Consider the following 25,811-nt stretch of genomic DNA (forward strand, 5'->3'; position numbering starts at 1 on the left):
ATTTGGGTCATTTCTCTTTTCTTTTTGATAAGTCTGGCCAAGGGTTTATCAATCTTGTTAATTTTTTCAAAGAACCAGCTCCTAGTTTCATTGATCTGTTCTACTGTTCTTTTAGTTTCTAGTTCATTGATTTCTGCCCTGATCTCTATTATTTCTCTTCTCCTGCTGGGTTTAGGCTTTATTTGCTGTTCTTTCTCCACCTCCTTTAGGTGTAGGGTTAGGTTGTGTATTTGAGACCTTTCTTGTTTCTTGAGAAAGGCTTGTATTGGTATATACTTTCCTCTCAGGAATGCCTTTGCTGTATCCCAAAGATTATGAACAGTTGTGTTTTCATTTTCATTGGTTTCCATGACTTTTTTAAATTCTTCTTTAATTTCCTGGTTGACCCATTCATTCTTTAGTAGGATGCTCTTTAGCTTCCATGTATTTGAGTTCTTTCCGACTTTCCTCTTGTGATTGAGTTCTAGGTTCAAAACATTGTGGTCTGAAAACATGTAGGGAATAATCCCAATCTTTTGTTACCAGTTGAGACCTGATTTGTGACCTAGAATGTGATCTATTCTGGAGAATGTTCCATGGGCACTAGAGAAGAATGTGTATTGTGTTGCTTTGGGATGGAATGTTCTGAATATGTCTGTGAAGTCCATTTGGTCCAGTGTGTCATTTAAAGTCTTTATTTCCTTGTTGATCTTTTGCTTAGATGATCTGTCCATTTCAGTCAGGGGGTTGTTAAAGTCCCCCACTATTATTGTATTGTTGTCAATGTGTTTCTTCACTTTTGTTATTAATTGCCTTATATAATTGGTTGCTCCATGTTAGGGGCATAGATATTTACAATTGTTAGAACTTCTTGTTGGATAGACCCTTTAAGTAGGATATAATGTCCTTCCTCATCTCTTATTACAGTCTTTCTTTAAAAATCTAATTTGTCTGATATAAGGATTGCCACCCCAGCTTTCTTTTGGTGTCCATTAGTATGGTAAATGGTTTTCCACCCCCTCACTTTCAATCTGGGGGTGTCTTTGGGTCTAAAATGAGTCTCTTGCAGACAGCATATTGATGGGTCTTGTTTTTTAATCCAATCTGATAGCCTGTGTCTTTTGATTGGGGCATTTAGCCCATTTACATTCAGGGTAACTATTGAAAGGTATGAATTTAGTGCCATTGTATTGCCTGTAAGGTGACTGTTACTCTATATTGTCTGTGTTCCTTTCTGATCTATGCTGCTTTTAGGTTCTCTCTTTGCTTAGAGGACCCCTATCAAGATTTCTTGGAGGGCTGCTTTCGTGTTTGCAAATTCCTTTCGTTTTTGTTTGTCCTGGAAGCTTTTTATCTCTCCTTCAGTTTTCAATGAGAGCCTAGCTGGATATAATATTCTTGGCTGCATATTTTTCTCGTTTAGTGCTCTGAAGATATCATGCCAGTCTTTTCTGGCCTCCCAGGTCTCTGTGGATAGGTTTGTTGGCAATCTAATATTTCTACCATTGTAGGTTACATATCTCTTCTCCCGAGCTGCTTTCAGGATTTTCTCTTTGTCTCTGAGACTCGTAAGTTTTACTATTAAATGTTGGGGTGTTGACCTATTTTTATTGATTTTGAGAGGGGTTCTCTGTGCCTCCTGGATTTTGATGCCTGTTTCCTTCCTCACATTAGGGAATTTCTCTGCTATTATTTGCTCCAATATACCTTCTGCCCCTCTCTCTCTTTCTTCTTCTTCTGGGATCCCAATTATTCTAATGTTGTTTCATCTTATCGTATCACTTATCTCTCGAATTCTGCCCTTGTGATGCTGTAGTTGTTTATCTCTCTTTTTCTCAGTCTCTTTATTTTCCATCATTTGGTCTTCTATATCGCTGATTCTCTCTTCTGCCTCATTTATCCTAGCAGTTAGTACCCCCATTTTTGATTGCACCTGATTAATAGCCTTTTTGATTTTTACTTGGTTAGATTTTAGTTCTTTTATTTCTCCAGAAATGGTTTCTCTGATAACTTCCATGCTTTTTTCAAGCCCAGCTAGTATCTTTTAAAGTCATGATTCTGAACTGTAGGTCCGACATCGTACTAATGTCCGTATTGAGTAGGTCCCTGGGTGATGGTACTCTCTCTTGTTCTTTTTGCTGAGGTGATTTTTTTCGTCTTGTCATTTTGTCCAGAGGAGAATAGATGAATGAGAGAACAAAATGCTAACAGGTCAACAATGTCTCCAGCAATTATACTCTACACAAATCAGAAAAGACCTGAAACCAGGCGAAAAGAAAGGGAAAGAATGAATAAAGAAAGAGAAAAGAAAGAAAAAAAAACAAAAAGAAAAGATAAAAACAAAAACAGAACAATACATAAAAAACCAGAATATGATCAAATATGATCAGGCTAGTGCATAGATCAGTGCCAAACACTAGATTTTGGGCATATTTTGGTGTGTTAGAAAAAAGTGCCTCCCAAAATTTTAAAGGAAGAAAGACTTATATATGTACAAAATAAGGGTTGATACAATGAAGGGATGGAAGATGATTGTAAAGATGAAAATTATAAAAGATTTTATAAAAGGAATTGATAAGATAAAAGTTGTTTGAAAAAAGAAAGAAGATTTAAAAATAAAGAAAAAGAAAAAAAAGGGAGAGAATGTGATTAGGCAGGAGACTAGAACAAAGCTATACACTAGTGATTTAGGGTATATTTTGATTCGTTAGAAGAAACTGTATCTCAAAATTTTAAAGAGAGAACATTATATATATATATATATATGCCAAAAATAAGGGTAACTACTATGAAGGGATAAAATATGACTCTAAAAATGAAAAATAAAAAATGTGTTTTTTAAAAAAGGGATTGATAAGAGTTTGGTTGAAAAAGGGAAAAAGAAAAATTAAAAAAACAGTTAAAAAGTTAACTTTGAAAAACTAATGAATCATGGTAAAAAAAAGCCATGAATTCTATATGCAGTATTCCCCTAGCACTGGAGTTCTCCCATTCTCCTTGATCGGTAAACCTGGTCTTGGCTTGCTGGCTGTTCGTGCTGATCTTCTGGGGGAGGGGCCTGTTGCCGTGGTTCCCAAATGTCTGTGCTGGAGGCAGAATTGCCCCACCCTTGTGGGTCCGGGCTAAGTAAGCTGCTGGGTTTGCTCTCAGGGGCTTTTTTTCCCTGCAAGCTCTGGTACAGCTTTGGAGGACCAGGGTGAAAATGGTGCCTTCCCAGTCTCCACTCGGAGGAGCTGAGAACTTGGGGCCCTGCTCCTCAGTGCGCCCCCAGAGAAAAGCAGTCACTCCCGTCTCCCTGGTCTCCTGCCGCACTGCGTGCTCACCCGGCCTGTGACCGAGCATTTCTATCTCTGGCACTCGACCCCGTGTGGAGTCTCCAAACCCAGCAGATCCCTGTGGTGTGCTCCCGCTCCAGTCCTCCCAGGGGAGGGGGGGGAGTCTCCCTGGATCTGCTGCTTGTTGGGTCCCTGCTGGAGGAGCAGTGGCCCGACTGTGTCATCGATCACAGTTTATGGCAACCCCGAGCTGAGAGCCTGCGCCTCGTCTCCGTCTCTGCAGCTGGCTTCCTTGCTCTGATACCTGGGAGCTCTCCTGCACTCAGGTACCCCCGGTCTTTCTGTGACCCTGAGGGTCCTGAGACCACACTGTCCCGCGAGGGTTCCACCCCCAGCTTAGCCACTGGAATGACGTCTCTCAGCAGACCCTGGTTTCTAAAAGTTCCGATTTTGTGTTCCAGGGCTCTATCACTTGCCAGAAGCAGCCGACGGAGGCCCCCTCCCCCACCGTCTATCCTCCCAAATATTGCCTCAGATTCACTTCTCCGGACGTCCTACCTTCCAGTAAGTGGTCGCTTCTCTGTTCAGAGAGTTGTTGCTACTCTCTTCTTCGGTCTCCTGTTGAGTTCGTAGGTGTTCAGAATGGTTTGATCCCTATTCATCTGAATTCCTGAGACCAGACAAAATCCAGGTCTCCTACTCCTCCGCCATCTTGCTCCGCACCCCCCAAGCAAGATTTAATATCTAGGAGACAATTAAGACCACACAAAAAGAATGGGGAATACATCAAATTTGGAGGGAATAAAAAAGGTTTTTTTTAAAGTTCTAAACAATATTCTAAGACCTTAATAATGTCTAGAACAGGAATTTGTGTTAAACACCAAAAGTGTGGCAGTTTTCTAAATAATTTGCAATTGCATGTACATTCTACATACAACAAATGACTTCTATTATCTCAGGGTTTTCTGAAACTGATCAGTTTTTGAAAAGCAGGAATTTTTGTTAGTATTTAAAATATGGGACTAAAGTTTTTCCTAGATTTTCATGTACATTTATTTTACAATTTTATAAATAAATAAACTGAAATTAAATCTAATTTTATTATTTATAAAATTTGTAACTCCTGTGGAGTTCAAAATTTTCAACATAAAATATTTTTTCATTCAAGATTTTATTTAAAATCAAATTAGTTAACATATAGTGTAGTATTAGTTTCAAGGGTAGAATTTAGTGATTCATCACTTGCATATAACACCCAGTGCTCATTATAACAAATGCCCTCCTTAATGCCCAACACCCATTTACTCCATCCCCCACCCCCGCCCACCCAGCAATCTTCTGTTTGTTCCCAATATTTAAAGAGTCTTATGATTTGCCTCCCTCTCTGTTTTTATCTTATTTTTCCTTCCCTTCCCCTATGTTTATCTGTTTTGTTTATTAAATTCTACATATGAGTAAAATCATACAGTATTTGTCATTCTCTGACTGACTTACTTTGCTTAGCATAATACACTAATTCCATCCATGTCATTGCAAATGGCAAAATTTCATCTTTTGATGACTAAATAATATTCAATTGTATATATACCACATCTTCTTTATCCACTCACCATTCGATGGACATTTGGGCTCTTTCCTCGTTTTAGCTATTGTGCATAGTGCTGCTATAAACATTGGGGTTCATATGCCCTTCAAATCACTATGTTTGTATCCTTTGGATAAATACCTAGCAACGCAATTCCTGGGTCATAGGGTAGTTTTATTTTAACTTTTTTTTTTTGCTTGCATTGAGTTTTAATTGAAAATATTAAAACAATTTAACCACTCCTAATGAATTACAAATCTTTGACAGTTAAATTGTACTATCATTTATGAGGCATTTATTCATCATTAGGTTTGTAAACCTGAAAGAAACTTTGCATACTTGTGTTTTCTGTTCTCATCTCAGAGGAAGATTATGAAGAGAAAGTCTAAAATATTTATAAATCAAGGGCATTTTTTCCCAGTTTGGGGACTGGATCGTCAGAAGATAGAAGCTGCATGTTGGAATGAATGGGATTTGGAGTTATCATAATGGAAGCAAAATACGTGAAGGAAAAATAGTTACCTTTTTATCAGCGTATTGCACCTGACTACTAGTTGCAAGTGGTTTTCATTACCTAAGAAAATTTGTGATGTAAATGAAAAATTACCTTTTAGACTCATTGTTTGTAAATATGCTTCGCCTAAGAGCTATTTGTCCCTTCTCCTGGAGAGTGTTTCAATTTCGAACCTGCAGCTGTAAACCACTAATTAGCCAGATGATTACGTGTACAGATGAAGAGCAAGTTGAAAAAAACAAAGCCATACTTTCAGAAAAGCAAGTGGAATGTGCATTTAATATACTTTGGCAGTTTCAAAAGCAGAAGACCAGCTTTTTAAAAATGTTGAATGTATCAGAGACCATCCCCAATTTCTTACTCTTCATAATTTAGCTACAAGTCAAATGGAATCATGAATGATGATACTCTGGTGAATGTCTTGTACATCACACAACAGTGTACTACTGAAGCCCATGACCTGGTTGCAGCGCTAGTTACAGAAGCATGGAGAAGACTGGAAAGAGAGAGACACAGCGAGAGAGGGAACTCAAGCAGGGAGAGTGGGAGAGGGAGAAGCAGGCTTCCCATGGAGCAGAGAGCCCGATGCGGGGCTCAATCCCAGGACACTGGGATCATCACCTGAGCTGAGGGCAGATGCTTAACGACTGAGCCACCCAGGCGCCCCTCTATAATTATTTTAAACATAAATGGACTGATGCCCACTTCTGGCTCTGTGGCCTCAGCATGGTTGCTTTAGGTGTCCCGAGGCTGCACAGCAGTGTGGTGGCTCAGGTGGGCAACCAGTGACAATTGCAGTGAGTACCAGTCTGGGGAGAAATGGGGGACAGAAGCTGGGCTGAATCCTCACCGAACTGTTTTTCTCCACCCAGGCAGGGCCTGGCTGCCAACTCCTCTGCTAAGGGTCTCTTACAGAGTTCCCAAACTGGTCTTACACAGATGGCTGTCCTGCACTCCAGTGAAAGGCTAGCTTCAAAGAAAAGCCCAAAGGGAGAAGTTTTGAAGATGAGTTATACTGCTGTCAGAGGAAATGGATACTAGATTACAGGCATGGCAGCTTAGGCAGCAGGAGAAGTTGCAGAAAGAAGAAAGGAAGCAGAAAAAAATGCCCTTAAACCTGAAGGGGCTCTACTGCAGAATGCACTACCAAGTCAATAAAAAGCAATTCCTGTCTCCCTTCAAAAAAAAAAAAAGCCAACTGAGTTAGAAGTGAAATATAAAGGGAACAAAATCTACACAACTGTGCTGAAAGAGCAGAGGTGGGTTTTAGCTCATGTTTTGACCTCATCTCACACAAAACAAAAGCAGATGCAATAGTAAAGCTAAATCATGAAAACCCTAATTAGTTATTTTTAGCATGCCTCTTAATTTTTCTTTCCCCTGGTTTCTTGTCTTCTGAGCCTGAGTCTTGAACAGGTAACCACTTGATGGGATGTCAACGATAAATAGGCCATGGAGGAAGTGTCAACAAACATGAAAAAGCAAATCCTGTCATAACTATATAGATAGTCCACCCCAACTGTTGAGCCACGTACCCATAGATAAATCGAACTATTGCAGGAAAAAGAATAATTCCCTGAAACATCTGTTCAAGCTTCTGGCCCTTGTAATCCATTTGTGTGGGCATCAAGCTCAGATGATCTAGCATGACTGGCTGAGAAGGCTGACAGTGGCACAAGGGCAGCCAGGACTCAGAGATTGGTGGTGTCTGTTTCTGGTACCAGGTGCAGCTCAGCGGCCTGCTGAGGCTGGGAATGTGATGGCCACAGCCCCGGAAGCAGATGTCTCCCTATTTTTAATTTTTTGAGGAACCTTCATACTGTTTTCTAGAATGACTTCACCAGCTTGCTTTCTCACCAACAGTGCAGTAGGGTTCCCCTTTTCTCCACATCTTCACTAACATCTGTTGTTTCCTGAGTTGTTAATTTTAGTCATTCTGATGGTGTGAGGTGGTATTTCATTGTGGTTTTGATTTGTATTTCCCTGACGATGAGTGATGTTGAGCATCTTTTTGTGTGTTTGTTAGACATTTGTATGCCTTCTTTTGGGAAATATTTGTTCATGTCTTCTGTCCATTTCTTGACTGGATTTTTTTTTTATTTTTGGAGAGTTAAGTTTGATAACTTCTTTATACATTTTGGATACTAGCCCTTTATCTGATATGTCATTTGCAAATATCTTCTTTCATTCCATTGGTTGTGTGTTAGTTTTCTTGTTTCCTTTACTGTGCAGAAGCTTTTTATCTTGATGAAGATAATAGCTCATTTTTGCTTTTCTTTCCCTTGCCTCTGGAGACCTGTCTAGTAAGAACTTGTGGTGGTCAAGGTCAAAGAGGTTTCTGCCTGTGATCTCTCCTAGGTTTTTGCTGGAATGTTGTCTCACATTTAGGTCTTTCATTCATGTGGAATTTACTTTTGTGCATGGTGTAAGAAAGTGGTCCAGTTTGATTCTTCTGCATGTGACTATCCAATTTTCCCAACACCATTTGAAGAGACTGTCTTTTTTCCATTGGATATTCTTCCCTGCTTTGTCAAGGATTAGTTGACCACATAGTCATGGGTATATTTCTGTGTTCTCTATTTTGTTTCATTGATCTGTGTGTCTGTTTTTGTGCCAGTACCATGCTAACCTTGATGATTACAGCTTTGTAATACAGCTTGAGGTCCAGAACTGTGATGCCTCCAGCTTTGGTTTTCCTTTTGAACATTACTTTGGCTATTCTGGGTCTTTACTGGTTCCATACAAATTTAATTCTTTGTTCCACCTCTGAAAAATGCTGGTGTTATTTTGGTAAGAATTGCATTGAATATGTAGATATTTTTGGGTAAGTATAGACATTTTATCAATATTTGTTCTTCCAATCCATGAGCATGGAATGTTTTTCCATCCTCTAAATCTTCCTCAATTTCTTTCATAAGTGTTCTATAGTTTTCAAAGTATGGATCCTTTACCTCTTTGGGTAGATTTATTCCTAGGTATCTTATGGTTTTGGGTACAATTGTAAATGCGATTGATTCCTTGATTTCTCTTTCTGCTGATTCATTTTTGGTGCATAGAAATGCAACAGATTTCTGTGCATTCATTTTATATCCTGTAACTTGGCTGAATTCTTCTATCAGTTCTATCAATTTTTTGATGGACTCTTTTGTTTTTTCTACATTGAGAATCATGTTGTCCATGAAGAGTAAAAATCTGACTTTTTCCTTGCCTATTTGGATGCAGTTTATTTCTTTTGTTGTCTGATTACTGAGGTTAGGACTTCCAGTACTATGTTGAACAACAGTGGTGAGAGTGGACATCATAGTCATATTCCTGACCTTAGAGGGAAAACTCTCAGTTTTTTCCCATTGAGGATATTAGCTGTGTGTCTTGTTTTTAATCCCCATAAATCATCTTATATTTTTTTCTATTTTTTTATTTTATTATGTTATGTTAGTCACCATACACTGCATTATTAATTTTTGATGTAGTGTTCCATGGTTCATTGTTTGTGTATAACACCCAGTGCTTCATGCAAAATTTGCCCTCCTTAATACCTATCACTGGGCTAACCCATCCCCCCCACTCCCCTCCCCCTAAAACCTTCAGTTTGTTACTCAGAGTCCATAGTCTTTCATAGTTCGTCTCCCCAGCCACCCAATTTCCCTCCCTTCATTTTTTCCCTTCCTTCTCCTAATGTCCTCCATGCGATTCCTTATGTTCCACAAATAAGTGAAACCATATGATAATTGACTTTCTCTGCTTGACTTATTTCACTTAACATAATCTCCTCCAGTCCCATCCATGTTGATGTAAAAGTTGGGTATTCATCCTTTCGGCTGGCTGAGTAATATTCCATTGTATATATGGACCACATCTTCTTTATCCATTCATCTGTTGAAGTGTATCTCAGCTCTTTCCACAGTTTGGCTATTGTGGAATTGCTGCTATGAACATTGGGGTGCATATGGTCCTTCTTTTCACTACATCTGTGTCTTTGGGGTAAATGGCCAGTAGTGCAATTCCTGGGTCATAAGGTAGCTCTATTTTTAATTTTTTGAGGCACCTCCACACTGTTTTCCAAAGTGGCTGTACCAAATTGCATTCCCACCAACAGTGTAAGAGGGTTCCCTTTCTCCACAAGCTCTCTAACATTTGTTGTTTCTTGCCTTGTCAATTTTTACCATTCTAACTGGTGGAAGGTGGTATCTCAATGTGGTTTTGATTTGAATTTCCCTGATGGCTAATGATGATGAACATGTTTTCATGTGTCTGTTAGCCATTTGTATGTCTTCTTTGGAGAAGTGTCTGTTCATGTCTTCTCATATTTTGACTTGATTATTTGTTTTTTTGGGTGTTGAGTTTGAGAAGTTCTTTATAGAACTTTGATAGCAGCCCTTTGTCTGAAATGTCATTTGCAAAAATCTTCTCCCATTCCGTGGGTTACCTCTTTGTTTTGTTGACTGTTTCCTTTGCTGTGCGGAAGCTTTTTATCTTGATGAAGTCCACAAAGTTCATTTTCATTTTTTGTTTCCTTGGCCTTTGGAAATGTGTCTTGAAAAAGTTGTTGTGGCTGATGTCAAAGATGTCACTGATTATGTTCTCCTCTAGGATTTTGATGGATTCCTGCCTCACAATGAGGTCTTCCATCCATCGTGAGTTTATCTTTGTGTATGGTGTTAGAGAGGGGTCGAGTTTCATTCTTCTGTATATAACTGTCCAATTTTCTGAGCAACATTTATTGAAGAGACTGTCTTTTTTCCATTGCATATTTTTTCCTACTTTGTTGAAGATTATTTGATCATAGAGTTGATGGCCCATATCTGGGCTTTCTATTTTTTTCTATTGGTCTATGTGTCTGTTTTTGTGCCAGTACCATGCAGTCTTGGTGATCATGGCTTTGCAATATAGCTTGAAATCAGGCAACATGATGCCCCCAGCTTTGTTTTTCTTTTTCAACATTTCCTTGGTGATTCGGGGTCTTTTCTGATTCCATACAAATTTTAGGATTGTTTGTTCCAGCACTTTGAAAAATGCCATTGGTAGTTTGATTGGGATGGTGCTGAAAGTGCACATTGCTCTGGGCAGCATAGACATTTTAACAACGTTTATTCTTCCAATCCGTGAGCATGGAATATTTTTCCATCTTTTTGTGTCTTCTTCAATTTCTTTCATGAGTGTTGTGTAGTTCTTAGAGTATAGATCCTTTACCTCTTTGGTTAGGTTTATTCCAAGTTATCTTATGGTTTTTGGTGCCAGTGTAAATGGAATCGATTCCCTAATTTCTCTTTGTACAGTTACATTGTTAGTGTAAAAGAAAGCAACTGATTTCTGTGCATTAATTTTGTATCTTGCCACATTACTGAATTGCTGTATGAGTTCTAGAATTTTGGGGGTGGAGTCTTTTGGGTTTTCCACATAAAGTATCATGTCATCTGTGAAGAGAGTTTTACTTCTTCTTTGCTAATTTAAATACATTTTATTTCTTTTTGTTGTCTGATTGCTGTTGCTAGGACTTCTACTACCATTTTGAACAATAGTGGCGAGAGAGGGCATCCTTATCATGTTACTGATCTTAAGGGAAAGGCTCTCAGCTTTTCCTCATTGAGAATAATATTCGATGTGGGTTTTTCATAGATGGATTTTATGAAATTGAGGAATATTCACTCCATCCCTATAATCTGAAGAGTTTTAATCAGGAAAGGATGTTGTATTTTGTCAAATGCTTTTTCTGCATCAATTGAGAGGACCATATCGTTCTTCTCCCTCTTCTTATTAACGTGATCTTTCATGTTGACTGATTTTCAAATATTGAACCACCCTTGCATCCCGGGGATAAATTCCACTTGGTTGTGGTGGATGATCCTTTTAATGTATTGTTGGATCCTATTAGCTAGGCTTTTTTTGAGAATTTTGCATCCATATTCATCAGGGATATCTGTCTGAAATTCTCCTTTTTGATGGGGTCTTTGCCTGCTTTGGGAATCAAGGTAATGTTGGCCTCATAGAATGAGTCTGGAAGCTTTCCTTCTGTTTCTATTTTTTGAAACAGCTTCAGGAAAATAGGTATTATTTCTTCTTTGAAATTTTAGTAGAATTCCCCAGGAAGTCCATCAGGCCCTGGACTCTTGTTTTTTTGGGACGTTTTTGATCACTGCTTCAATCTCACTCCTGGTTATTGGCCTATTCAGGTTGTCAATTTCTTCCTGTTTCAGTCTTGGTAGTTTATAGGTTTCCAGGAAGGCATCCATTTCTTCCACGTTGCTTAATTTATTGGCATGTAGTTGTTGATAATAATTTCTTTCTTTTTTTTAAGCTTTTATTTATTTATTTGACACAGAGATAGAGTGCACAGATAGTGAGAGTGGCAGGCAGAGGGAGAAGCAGGCTCTCCACTGAGCAGGGAGCCCGATTCAGGGCTCAATCCCAGGGCCTGGGATCATGACCTGAGCTGAAGGCAGATGCTTAACCGAATGAGCCACTCAGGCACCCCTGTAATTTCTAATAATTGTTTCTATTTCCTTGGTGTTAGTCGTGATCTCTTCCCTTTGGTTCATAATTTTATTAATTTGGGTCCTTTCTCTTTTCTTTTAGAGAAGTCTGGCCAGTGGTTTATCAGTCTTATTAATTCTTTCAGTGAATCAGCTTCTAGTTTTGTTGATCTGATCTACTGTGTTTCTGGTTTCTAATTTATTGATCTGTGCTCTAATCTTAATTATTTCTGTTCCAATGTGTGGCTTAGGCATCATTTTTTGTTTTTCTCCAATTCTTTAATGCGTAACGTAAGTTGGTGAATTCGGAATTTGTCTATGTTTTTTTTTTTTTTTTGAGTGATGCATGGATAGCTTTATTTTTCCCCCTTAGGAACACCTTTGCAGTATCCCATAGGATTTGGACCAATATGTTGTTCTCATTGGTTTCCCTGAATCGTTTAATTTCTTCTTTGATTTCTTGGTTGACCCAAACATTCTTAAGCAGAGTGGTCTTTAGCTTCCAAGTGTTTGAATTTCTTCCACTTTTTTTCTTGTGATTGAGTTCCAGTTTTAAAGCATTATGGTCTGAGAATATGCAGGGAACAATCTCAATCTTTTGGTATCAGTTAATACCTGATTGTGACCCAGTATGTGACTATTCTGGAGAAAGTTTCATGTGCTCTCGAGAATGAGTATTCTGTTGTTTTAGGGTGGAATGTTCTGTATATATCTATGAGGTCCATCTGGTCTAGTGTGTCATTCAAAGCTCTTGTTTCTTTGTTGATTTTCTGCTTAGATGTTCTATCTATTGCTGAGAGTGGAGTATTGAGGTCTCCTACAATTAACTTATTTTTATCAATATGACTTTTTATTTTCGTTAACAGTTGGCTTATGGAGTTGGCTGCTCCCAAGTTGGGGGCATAGATATTTACAGTTGTTAGATCCTCTTGTTGGATAGACCCTTTAAGAATGATATAGTGTCCTTCTCTGTCTCTAACTACAGTGTTTAGCTTAAAATCTAATTTGTATGATATGAGAATTGCTACCCCAGCTTTCTTTTGTGGTCTGTTGGCATGGGGAAGATGGATCTCCATCCCTTCACTTTCAGTCTGGATATATCTTTAGGTTCAAAATGAGTCTCTTGTAGATAGCATATGGATGGGTCCTGTATTTTTATCCAATCTGCAACCCTATGCCATTTTATGGGAGCATTTAGGCTGTTCACGTTGAGAGTGATTATTGAAATATAAATTTATTGTCATCATGTTGCCTTGTTTCTATAGATTGTCCCTGTAAATTTCTGTTGTATATCACTCTTGGGGTCTTTCTCTTTTTAAAGAACCCCCCTTAATATTTCTTGAAGGGCCAGCTTAGTTGTCACATATTCTTTCAGTTTCTGCTGGTCTTGGAAGCTCTGCATTGCTCCATCCATTCTAAATGACAGCCTTGCCATATAAAATATTCTTGGCTGCATGTTCTTCTCATTTAGTACCCTGAATATGTCTTTCCAGCCCTTTCTGGCTTACTAGGTCTCTGTGGATAGGTCCTACATTATGCTGATGTTCCTCCCTCTGTTTTTAAGTAATCTCTTCCCCCTAACTGCCCTTAAGATGGTTTCCTTGGTTCTAAGATTTACGAGTTTTACTATTACATGCTGGGGCATTGGCTTGTTTTTCTTGATCTTGGGAGGGGTCTTCTCTGCCTCTAGGACATGAATGTTTGTTTCATTCCCCAGATTAGGGACGTTCTCAGCTATGATTTGCTCAAATATATCTTCTGGTCCTCCCTCTCTCTCTCCACCCCCTCAGGGATCCCAATAATTATGACATTGGAATGTTTCATGGCTTCACTTATTTCTCTCATTCTGTTTTCATGGATTTTAATCTGTTTCTCCCAGGCCTCCTCATTTTCCTTCTTTCTTATCAGTTTGTCTTCTAGATCATTAATTCGTTATTCTCCCTCGTTTACCCTAGCTGTTGTGTATCTAGATTAGATTGGATCTCATTGATAGCATTTTAAAATTCTGCCAGATCACCTCTCATTTCTGCCCTCGAGACTGTAGTTTGCCTTAATCAATTTCTCCATCCTAGCTATTTTCTTCATAATTGTTACCCTGAAGTCTATTTCTGACATCTTGTTTATGTCTATATCCATTTGTAAATCTGTGCAGAAGTCACAGTCTGAGTCTTTCCTATTTGGGGGGTTCCTCCTCTTAGTGATTCTGTTGAGGGGTGGTTGAGGGTATGTACAGAGTCCAAATTATTGACCACAACCCAAGCAAGATGCACCTCTGTTATAGAGACCTTAGGGTTGTCGGCCTCTTGTTCTTCCAGCCTGTCTTCTGGGGAAGGGGCATGCCGCACCGTTACTCAGACAACCCTGGTTGGGCAGAGTTGCCTTGCCCCCTGTGGGTGGTTTGGGCTCAGTGAGAACAATTTTTGGGGGGCTTTTGTTCTCTGGTGGCTTTCCCTGTTGGTTTTCCACGTCTCTTCTGAGAGTCAGAGCAGAAGTGACCATTTCTAACCTTCCTCTTCAGAACAGAGAGATGGCATTTTTTCAGTGAGCTCTTTAGGCCATACTGTCTCCGTTTCTGTCTGTGCAGCGTTCTGGGTTGTGTGCCCCACAGCAGCACTCCCAGCTCTCACTTCCAGGTCCAGGCACCTATCTGCCCTTTGTGCTTCTAAAACCACCAGCCACCCCCAGTTCACACGCATGCCCCCACAGCTCCGGGTTTCAGTCTGGGGGGCTGCCCTAAATTCCCGTCCCCACTGCTACCATTTTGTGAGTCTATGCTGGGTCCCCATCATGTGAGGCTTCGAGCTCTGTTGGTGCAGGATCCCAGAGGCTCTCTCCCCCTTCTGTTTATCTTCTGTTATCTGCTCAGGGAATCACAGCTCCCCGCTTCACACCTCAAAACCAACCACTGGCAATATTCTCAATTTCCATGGAAGCATCAAACTTTCACTGTGAAGTTCCATGCTAGGGAAACTCAGAAAAACCTTCTCTAGCCTCGCTGGTACTGAGCTCGGCAGAGAAGGCATAGGGGCCATGGAGCTGTGACTGTATCCTCCAGTCATCTCGCCTAGCGCTATATTGCAGGCCGCTCCTCCCTCACTGGCTCAGACCCCTCCCACCCACCGGGGCCACCCAGTTTTCTTTTCCGACTGAATGGAAAGTGAATCTCAGTGAGAGGAGGGCTGTGCTGGGGCCTTTGAGTCGGGAGGAGGAGCCGCTGTGAGTCTTTTGTATATGGCCTTTATAATATTCAGGTATGTTCCATCTATCCCTACTTTGTGGAGGGTTTTTATCAAGAAAGGATGCTGTATTTTGTCAAATGCTTTTTCTGTTTTTATTGAGAAGATCATATGGTTCTTATCTTTTCTTTTATTAATGTGGTATATCAGCTTGATTGATTTGCAGATGTTGAACCACTCCTGAAGCCCAGGAATAAATGGTCATGGTGAATAATCCTTTTAATGCACTGTTGGATTTGATTTGCTTATGTTTTATTGAGAATTTTTACATACATGTTATTGGGGATGTTGGTTTATAATTCTCCTTTTTGGTGGGGTCTTTGGTTTTGTGATCAAAGTAATTTTGGCCTCATAAAATGAGTTTTGAAGTTTCCCTTCCAAATATTTTCAGAGGAATAGGTATTAATTTTTCTTTAAATGTTTGGTACAATTCCCCTGGGAATTGATTGGCCCTGACCTCTTGTTTGTTGAAGATTTTTTATTACTGATTCAATTTCTTGGCTGATTATGGGTCTGTTCAGATTTTCTATTTCTTCCTGTTTCAGTTTTGGTAGTCTATATGTATCTAGAAATTTATCCATTTCTTCCAGATTGCCTAATTTCTTGGCATATATTTGCTCATAATATTCTTTTATAATTGTTTGTATTTCTGTGATGTTCATTGTGATCTGTCCTCTTTCATTCATTATTTTTTTTTATTTGGGTCCTTTCATTTTTTTTTTGATAAGTCTGACTAGAGGTTTATAAATTTTGTTAATACTTTCAGAGAACCAGCTCCTAGTTTCACTGATCTGTTCTACTGTTTTTTTTTTATTTTTGTTCCAATATCATTGATTTCTACTCTAATCTTTATGATTTTCCCCTGCTGAATTTAGGCTTTTTTGTTGTTCTTTTTCCAGCTCGTTTAGGTGTAAGGTTAGCTTGTGTGTTTGACACTTTTTGTGCTTCTTTAGGAAAGCATGCATTGCTATATACTTCCTTCTTGGGGCTGCCTTTGTTATGTCTGAAAGGTTTTGGACTGTTATGTTTTCATTTTCATTGCTTCCATGTACTTTCTAAAAAAATATTCTTTAATTTCCTGGTTAACCCATGCATTCTTTAATAAGATGTTCTTTAACCTTCATGTATTTGTGGTTCTTCCAAATTTTTTCTTGTGGTTGCCTTCAAGTTTCATAGTATTGTGGTCTGAAATTTTGCATGGTTGATCTCAATCTTTTTGTAACAGTTGAAGCCTGATTTGTAACCCAGTATTTGATCCATTCTGGAGAATTTCCCATGTGCACTCAGAAAGAATGTGCCTTCTGGTGTTCCTGGGAGGCTCAGTTGGTTAAGCGTCTGCCTTAGGTTCAGGTCATGATCCCAGGATCCTGGGATTGAGTATGGCATCAGGCTCTTTGCTCAACTGGGAACCTGCTTCTTCTCTCTCTGCCTGTTGCTCCTCTGCTTGTGCTCTCTCGCATGCATTCTCTCTCTCTGTCAAATAAATAAATAAATAAATATATATATATATATATATTTAAAAAAGAATGTACATTCTGCTGCTTTAGGATGAATATATTTACTAAGTTCATCTGGTCCAGTGTGTCCTTCCAAGCCCTTGTTTCCTTATTGATTTTCTGTCCATTGTTTTTAGGAGGGTGTTAACATCCCCTACTATTATTGTATTATTGTCACTGAGTTTCTTTGTTTGTTATTGATTTATGTATTTGGCTGATCCCAAGTTAAGGGCATAAATATTTACGATTGTTAGATCTTCTTGTTAGATAGACTCCTTTGTTATGATATAGTGTCCTTCTTCATCTCTGATAACAGTCTTTGGTTTAAAATCTAATTTGCCTGGTATAAGGATGGATTCTCCAGCTTTTTTTAATGTCCATTAGCATGATAAATGGTTCTTCACCCCTTCACTTTCAATCTCGATGTGTCTTTGTGTCTAAAATGAGCAGCATATTGATGGGTCTTGCTCTTTTATCCATTCTGATACCTTATGCCTTTTAAAAAAGATTTATTTGATTATTTTAGAGAAAGAGAGAGATTGCTTGAGTGGGGGGAGGGGCAGAGTGAGAGGGAGAAAGAGAATCTCCAGCAGACTCCCTGCTGAGCACAGAGCCCAACACAGGGCTTCATCTCATAACACTGAAATCATGACCTGAGCCAAAACCAAGAGTTGGATGCTTAATGAACTGAGCCACCCAGGCAGCCCTCTGATACTGTATGCCTTTTTATTGGAGCATTTAGTCCACTTATATTCAGAGTGATTATTTATAGATATCAATTTAGTGCCATTGTATTACCTGTAAAGTCAATGTTCCTGTAGATTGCCTCTGTTCCTTTCTATTCTTTGTTGCTTTGGTCTCTCTTTTGCAATCAAAGCGTCCCTTTTAATATTTCTTGTAGAGGTGGTTTAGTGTTCATGAACTCCTTTGGTTTTTGTTTGTCTGGGAAACTTTTTATCTCTCCTCTTCTGAATTACAGCCTTGCTGGATAAAGTATTCTTGACTGCATATTTTTCCCATTTAGCATGATGAATATTTCCTGCCACTCTCTTCTGGCTTGTCACGTTTCAGTGGACTGGTTTCTTGCTAAACTTTTTTGTCTACCATTGTAGGTTAAGGAACATTCGTCCCTATTTGCTTTCAGAATTCTTTATCTTTGCATTTTGCAAGTTTCACTCTGATACATTATGGAGTTAGCCTGTTTTTGTTGATTTTGAGGGGAGTTCTCTGTGCCTCTTAGGAATTGAATGCCTGTTTCCTTCCCCAGATTAGGGAAGTTTTCAGTTATAATTTGTTCAAATAAACCTTCTGCCCCCTTTTACTTCTCTCATTCTTCTGGGACTCCTATGACACAGATATTAATTCACTTTATGGAATCATTGGGTTCCCTAAATCTACCTTCTTGATCTAGTAGTTTTCTTTCCCTCTTCTCTACAACTTCATTATTTTCCATAATTTTATCTTCTTTATCACCTTTTGTCTCCTCTGCTTTTTCAGTCCTCGTGTTTATATCCCATCAGTTTTTCTTCTCAGTTATAACTTTTGCTATTTCAGCCTGACTAGTTTTTAGGTTTTTTTGTCACTGAAGCCAGGGTTTCTCTGGTGTCTTCTATTTTTATTTTCAAGTCCAGCTAGTAGTCTTATGACTGCTAAATATTGTTCAGATATATTGCTTATATCCGTTTTCAGCAAGTCCCTGGCTGTGGTATCTTCCTGACCTTTCTTTTGGGGAGATTTCCTCCATCTTGTTATTTTGTCTAAATTTCTGTCTTCTGCGTGTTTTGAAAGTTTGTTATTGTTTCCTGCACCTGAGAGTAATGCTGTATTAAAAAGGGGTCATACACTGTCAAAGCCTGGCACTTCAGGAAATGTTTCTGGTGTATGCTGTGTGTATTCTGCTGTTGTGTTTTGGCTGCTCTTTCCCACTGTCTATCCTTTGTGGAGTTCTTCCTTCCTTGCAGTGAGGAGTGCTTGGACCTTTAGCTAGGTGTGCTTTGGTGTGTTTGTTAAAATAAACCTGGAACAAAAAGGGGGGGAGAGCCTGATCCAAAAGGGGGAGAGAGAGAGAAAAGGAAATGAAAAAACAAGGTAACAAACAGAAAACTATAAGCTTGATTCCAAAGGGGGGGAAGTAAAGCCTTGTGGTGCATGCAGGGTGCTGCCTGTGCTGGTCTTCTAGGGGAGAGGCCCACTGCATTGGCTCAGAGTGAGACCTGCACAAGTAAAAATGCATTTACCAGGCACAGCAGGGTGGGGTGAGTTTAGGTGTAAGCCATAAGTCATTCCTGCCTCCACTGGGGGCTGCTGTGTTGTTCTCTGAAGTCTGTCTGTGGTGGTGGCTTGGGGTAAAATGTCACTACCCCACTATCTCAACCCCAGACAGGGGATCTCACACTTCTTGCTGTTCAGGAAACTCACAGAATAGCAAGGGCCATCAGTGCACCCAGTTCCACAGTTGTCCTGCATTTTATCTTTGGTGTAGGGTTAAGATTCAAAACTCCAAATTTTAAAGGACCCAGAACCATGTGGACCTGCTCCCCTCCTCTGGAGTAGAGCCTGCCCTGCTGTGTCTGGTGTCCTTTCTCCAAGTAAAACAGTCCCACACTTGTCCAATGTGCAGAATCTGTGGTGTAGCACAGGGAAAAGAAGCAACCAGGTTATCCACCCTTTTTTGTGTACCTCTGTCCCCTGCTGATGAAAGGCCTTTTGCTGGTGCCTGCAGGGTCTTTTGTCCTTAGAAAGGCAATATACCCTCTTCCAAATGCACTTTACAAAGGGCAACATTCTCTTCCAGTGCGACCCAGGAACTCCCTACACCATGTTATATGCTCCTGGGCCTGTGCCCCCATTATCCCTAGGAGCTCACACCAGAGCGCCAGTCTGGCAAAAGTTGCACACTTCCAAAACTCCAGAGTTTGAGCTCCACACACTGTTTGCAAAAAATCTGTGACACTCAGTAACTCTCGCTCCCCAGTCCATGGTCTAGAATGGTTTTCTTCTTGTGCAAACCCAACACAGCACTGTCTCTACCCCTCTCTTTTGCTCTCCCTTTTCTCTTCCCAAAGAAAGGGCTCCCTCCTCTCTGCAGCATTACAGTTTTTCTCCCCCCCATTCACTTCCATGCACCTAACACCTGCCACACTGTCTCCCTCCAACCATTGAGATCCTTCTTCCAATCCTCCAGTTGATTTCTTAGGTGTTCCAAGTGATCTGACCTCAGTACAGCTGTGTTCAAGGGTTGAGGAAATCCCAGGGTCCCCCTACTTCTTTAACATCTTAATTCCTCCTAAAATCTTATTATTATAAACCAGTGATCATCTGTTGCTCCAGAGTTTTCTCTTTAATCAATGCCTTAAATCCCACCTAAACTTTGTGTAAAATCAAGAGTCATACTCTTGCTAAGTTCTTCCCTGAGATAAAAGGAAATTTGAGAACAAGTGACTTATTATGTTTTATAGAACACATACACAGTCAATCATTTCTCAACTATAGCTCCCATCTCCCTAGTCTTTCTAGTTGCTTCAAGTACACTCTGAGATATATACAATTCTTTCAGAATTAAGTATGTTTCAGAAACATTTCCAAAGGCTAGTGAAACAAAAGCAAAAATGAACTTTTGGGACTTCATCAAATTTTCTTTATTCACAGCAAAGGAAACAGTCAACAAAACAAAGAGGCAACCTACAGAATGGGAGAAGATATTTGCAAATGATACTACAGATAAAGGGCTGGTATCCAAGATCTATAAAGAACTTCTCAAATTCAATACACCAAAAACAAATAATCAAGTCAAAAAATGGGCAGAAGACATGAACAGACACTTCTCCAAAGAAGACATACAAATGGCTAACAGACACATGAAAACATGTTCATCATCATTAGCCATCAGGGGAATTCAAATCAAAACCACATTGAGATACCACCTTACACCAGTTAGAATGGCAAAAATTGACAAGGCAAGAAACAACAAATGTTAGAGAGGTTGTGGAGAAAGGGGAACCTTCTTATACTGTTGGTGGGAATGCAAGTTGGTACAGCCACTTTGGAAAACAGTGTGGAGGTGCCTCAAAAAATTAATAATAGAGCTACCTTTTGACCCAGCAATTGCACTACTGGGTATTTACCACAAAGACACAGATGCAGTGAAAAGAAGGGCCATATGCACCCCAATGTTCATAGCAACAATATCCACAATAGCCAAACTGTGGAAAGAGCCAAGATGCCCTTCAACAGATGAATGGATAAAGAAAATGTGGTCCATATATACAATGGAATATTACTCAGCCAGCAGAAAGGATGAATACACAACTTTTACATCAACATGGATGGGACTGGAGGAGATTATGCTAAGTGAAATAAGTCAAGCAGAGAAAGTCAATTATCATATGTTTTCCCTTATTTGTGGAACATAAGGAATCGCATGGAGGACATTAGGAGAAAGAAGGGAAAAATGAAGGGGGGGAAATTGGAGGGAGAGATGAACCATGAGAGACTGTGGACTCTGAGAAAAAATCTGAGGGCTTTAGAAGGGAAGGTGATGGGTATTAAGGAGGGCACATGGTGTTATACATGGAGCACTGGGTGTTATACAAAAACAATGAATCATGGATCACTACATCAAAAACTAATGATGTATTGTGACTAACATAACATAATAAAATAAAATAAAATAAATAAAAAGTAACATCATGGTGTTTATTAACCTGAAACAGTATTTATATAAGCTTTTCCTGCAGCAGCATTCATATTTGTCCAATCAGTGGGCACTACCACACTTAGAATTTAGATAATCTATTTGATAAATGGAGCATTTAAAATATTTTAGCTTTACAATATGAATATGAAAACTTCAAGCTAATTTTTTTAAGAAATATGTTAGTACCACTTTCTTACTCCTTTGTTCCCATCTATTTTCCCCTTATTTTTTAAAGATTTTTTAAAGATTTTATTTATTTATTTGAGAGAGAGAAAGAGAGTATAGAGGGAGAGTGAGAAGAAGAAACAGACTCCCGGCTGAGCAGAGAGCCCAATGTGGGGCTCATTTTACTTTGTCTGTGTTCAGGGCATTGTCCTTCAGGAATCAGAACTGGTAGATCTGGGGTGCCTGGGTGGCTCAGTTGGTTAAGTGGCTGCCTCCAGCTCAGATCATGATCCCAGGGTCCTATGATTGAGCCCAAAGTCGGGCTTCTTGCCCAGGAGGGAGCCTGCTTGTGCTTCTCCCCCTGATTGTGCTCTCTCTCTGTGTCAAATAAATAAATAACATCTTAAAAGAAAGAACTGGTAGATCTGATTTTAGAACAATGGAGGAAGATCTCAGTTCCCTATTCTCAAGTGCCTCCTCAAGACACAAGATATTTAGGCAAAGATAAGTCTTTGCTGACTATTTAACTATTGTGCTACTGACAAAGAGTAGAAAGAACAAAGTATGAAACTCATCAATTAAAAAGGTGATAAATCGGGTGCCTGGGTGGCTTAGTTGGTTAAGCGACTGCCTTCAGCTCAGGTCATGATCCTGGAGTCCTGGGATCGAGTCCCACATCGGGCTCACTGCTCAGCGGGGAGTTTGCTTCTCCCTCTGACCCTCTTCCCTTTCGTGCTCTCTGTCTCTCATTCTCTCTTTCTCAAATAAATAAATAAAATCTTTAATAAAAAAAGGTGATAAATCACCACCAGTTTTTTATTGTTATGGGTCCTCTCATTTAATAAATATTTATTGATTGCCTACTCTGTGTCAAGAACTGGAAATACAAAGGTCAGTAAGAGAGGGCCCCAGCCCTCATGGAGTTTAGTGTATTTTAAGGGAGTCCTATTAATCAAACAAAGAACTATCTCTACAACCAGTGACATTTTTAAAGGGAATGCTTAGTCTGGATCATTTCACTTATAGCCGACAAATATGCCTGGGAAACTGCTTGAAATAAAGCAAGAGGACATTCTACTTTTTATGGAGAGCCTGAACCTACCTGTTTCATTGTGGAAGCTGTCCACATATGGGGCAAAAAATCTTACCTTTGTTTTGTGATTGAAATGCTATTAGCCATTTCATGTTTTTTTTTCTTTTTTTCTACCTCCAAATACTCATTTATTTCTTTAAATATTTGTTTATATTTATCCCACACTATTGTGATGACCTTCAAAAATGAGGGCTTAATCTGAATACTCCCAGAAGGTTCCTATTCTAATATTTTTTATCTTAGCATGATAAGTACAGCTATTGCATGTTTTATTACATATATATGCCAGCAAAGTTGACTAGGAAGTGAATTTCTTAAAATCAAATTTTAAGTAGCATTGGTTTCCATTAAAGAAAGAAATCACAGAAGGAAATCATAGGGTAGGAAACTTACCAAAGAATTGATTAGTATGGTTGTATCCCTTTACATACAGGAGAGTATTAAATGATAGTAATACTAAGGTCTCATGAGATGAAAGGGTATTTGGCTTCTGTTATCTAATTCCAGAATCTCCCCGTATCCTTTATTCTATTTATGCACTTTCCCAAATCATAAGAATTCTTCCCTTGCCTAGTGAGCAACTGACTCTACACTTTAATCATATGCTCACCAATGATAGCATTTAGTCTAATTTCCCAGGATGGTATTTCTTATGTATGTTCATATCAAAAGGGAGAAAAAAAGAAGTTGTAATTCCTGGAAATCTTGTTAATTGTATCTGTCATCACAGTAATTAAAATTACACTTGGGTTTATACAGTGATTAATGCAGTGGTTCTCAACCTTGGCCGCACATTGGAATCTGCTGGGGAGGTTTGCCAAACACTGATGTCTGGGATCTACTCCTAAATATTCCAATTTAATTTTTTTTGAAGTAATATCTGGGCATTGGGACTTTAAAAATTCCTCCAGATGATTCTAAAATGTAAGCAATAGTGAGAAATACTGCTTTATATATCTGATTAATTTGACACCATTCAACAGATGTGATAATAATGACTTTCTGAATCCATAAAGTTAAGAACTTACCCTGAAGTAATTGGAACCAAACCAACTTTTGAAGCGCCTTCTAACCAGTGCCCCAAGATAGCATGAGAAGTACACATTTCTCCCTCATACTATCAAGCCTTTGGAAAAATAAAACACTCTTGAAAATGCCTTTTTTATTTTATTTTTTTTTATATTTTCAGTGATGTATAACTCTCACTTTGAGAGATTATAAGGGAGACAAATAGACGTATCATTAACTGCAAGACTCTGAGATATTTCCTTGCAATAGCTTCCAAAGTGGAGATGGGCAACAGCTGTGTTTGAGTTGTTACATGGTCCATGTAGCAGCATCTACTGTTCAACACTTTGTGTCCCCTCATATGACACAGCACCAGTACAGTTCCATTGAGCCAGTTTTGTTATAAGTATCTGGGCCTTTAGATCTATCTGTACATGACTCATCTTAAATAGTGCCAGCCAGGAGCATCTGTGGTACTATTGTGGCAAAGTAGCACAGTAATAAATTTAATATCATCACTCTTCATCTAGGTGACGGTGACCAAGCCAATCAAGAAAAGTATGAGTCGTGGTCACCTCTGAAACTTTAAGAATTCTGGTGACTCCTTTTAAGTCTGTCTTTGTTGTTTCTCTCACCTGCTCTCTGTTTCCGAACTTTACCCTATTGCTGCACCATCCTAGTTGCTCCATGCTCTAGGGAAGTGGAGGGCTGATTATAATTTTAGATCATCAACAGCATTTTTTCCATCTCAGTCAGCACACCCTCTGAGAATCCTTTAATTTCCCAACTTCCAGTCATGGGGTTGACTACCACGGCTTACTAGACTAGTTACCAGGAAGAAAACCTAGAAAGGGCTCTCAAAAATTGCTCAAAGTCGTACGACCATGTCCTGTGAAGCAAGGCTAATGGAACTGAAATTATGTATTATAGAGAAAAAAGGCTAGGAGAAGGACGATTAAAGGAAGGGGGCATCCTTGTTAACAGTCATGGAAGCTATGTTAAACAATATCTGAATGTTTTTTCTAATACTTTAATGGGCTGAAGCTGCCAAAGGAAAGATATTGTATATTGGGATTTAAAGACAATATTATAGGTGATATTAAAGGACAGAAATATAAGTGATCTGTCCCCTTTCCACTTCTGGATTATTTGGTATATATAACATGGTACTTATTATATGTAGCCTAAAAGTCTAATTAGTTTTATATCTATGCCCAACTCTAGATTCTGGATTTCCTTAAAGCAGGGGTATTTTGTACTTATTTTTGTACTCTGGCAGTTGAGGTTCAGGCACATAGTAGGTTCTCAACAACTGAATGAAGACTACATGAACAAAAGAACAAACTCTAGCAGTAAGTAGCTTTATACAATGGAAAGGTTTTTTGAGAAAAACTGTAGATTCTTATTCATTAGGATATATGGCTTCTAAGGTTTAAGAGCAGGTTAATTTCCTATTTAAGCACTAGAGAGGAAGAGAATAAACTATATGATCTTAGAATGTTCATAAATTCACTCATTCATTCATTCAACAAATATTTATTGACCCCCATTAGTTTTCAAGCACTGTTCTAGGCACTTGAAACATAGCAGCAAACATAATACACAAAATCCCTCCCCCATGGAGCTTACATTCTAGCAGAAAATAAATTAGAAGGGAGTTATATTTGTGTTCCCCACTTCTACCTGCTCTCTGTTAGAGTATTTGGGATATCTAAGTTCAGAGGAGGAGTTGGTGAAGTTTTGAGAACTGAGAAAAGATGGCCAACATGGAGCCTTTGGTGTAAATTAAAATTAAATTTGATATAGCTAGGTCCATGAAGAAAAGCTTTTAATAGTCCAGCTATGACACAGAAATTTAATGAGAAATTTGACTATAAGGATAAAGAAGAGAGAGCAGCACACTGAGACACCTAAAAGAAGGGATAAATGGAAAAAGAAGAGTACCTAGTCCTTTTAAGATTAGGGATGAGATAGGAAATGTACAAGCATAAGGAGCAGAATTAAGTTTCAAATATTTATATTCGTTGTGTTCATAAGGGCATGTTTTTGTCTCCATTTCAACTTTCCTGTTTCATCTGGGCTTTGTCAGCTTTTGTCACTTCTGCTTTGTTCCCAGACCAGTGAAATAGAAGAATCTGGTTTACTCAAGTGTTCTCAAACTCTGTGGTCAGTGAAAGCCCATGAACTAGCAGGACACATAGCTACTCTTGGCTCAGTCCGGAAATACCCCAGAACAGAACATGAGGGGTTCCACTTCCACTTTCTAGTCCCTAAAGCAAAACAAAACAAAACAA

The 25,811-nt window shown here is 39.0% G+C and overlaps 1 long non-coding RNA gene and 2 pseudogenes across 1 annotated transcript in view; 2 read left to right on the forward strand and 1 right to left on the reverse strand.

The window, feature by feature from the left end:
* LOC141371301 (uncharacterized) overlaps positions 1–20,539 on the forward strand; it is a 70,686-nt gene extending 50,147 nt beyond the window's left edge. The window contains exon 3 of the long non-coding RNA XR_012376133.1: positions 20,204–20,539. This is a non-coding gene — a long non-coding RNA (uncharacterized lncRNA). The remainder of the gene's footprint in view (positions 1–20,203) is intronic.
* Positions 5,471–6,511, forward strand: LOC112816960 (large ribosomal subunit protein mL52 pseudogene; annotated as a pseudogene).
* On the reverse strand, positions 6,647–7,001 carry LOC112816903 (signal peptidase complex subunit 1-like; annotated as a pseudogene).
* Positions 20,540–25,811: the final 5,272 nt, after the last annotated feature.

Source organism: Callorhinus ursinus, unplaced genomic scaffold, assembly GCF_003265705.2.
Source record: "Callorhinus ursinus isolate GAN/ISIS: 27379988/994484 unplaced genomic scaffold, GSC_fseal_2.0 scaffold66, whole genome shotgun sequence".
Lineage (NCBI taxonomy): Eukaryota > Metazoa > Chordata > Mammalia > Carnivora > Otariidae > Callorhinus > Callorhinus ursinus.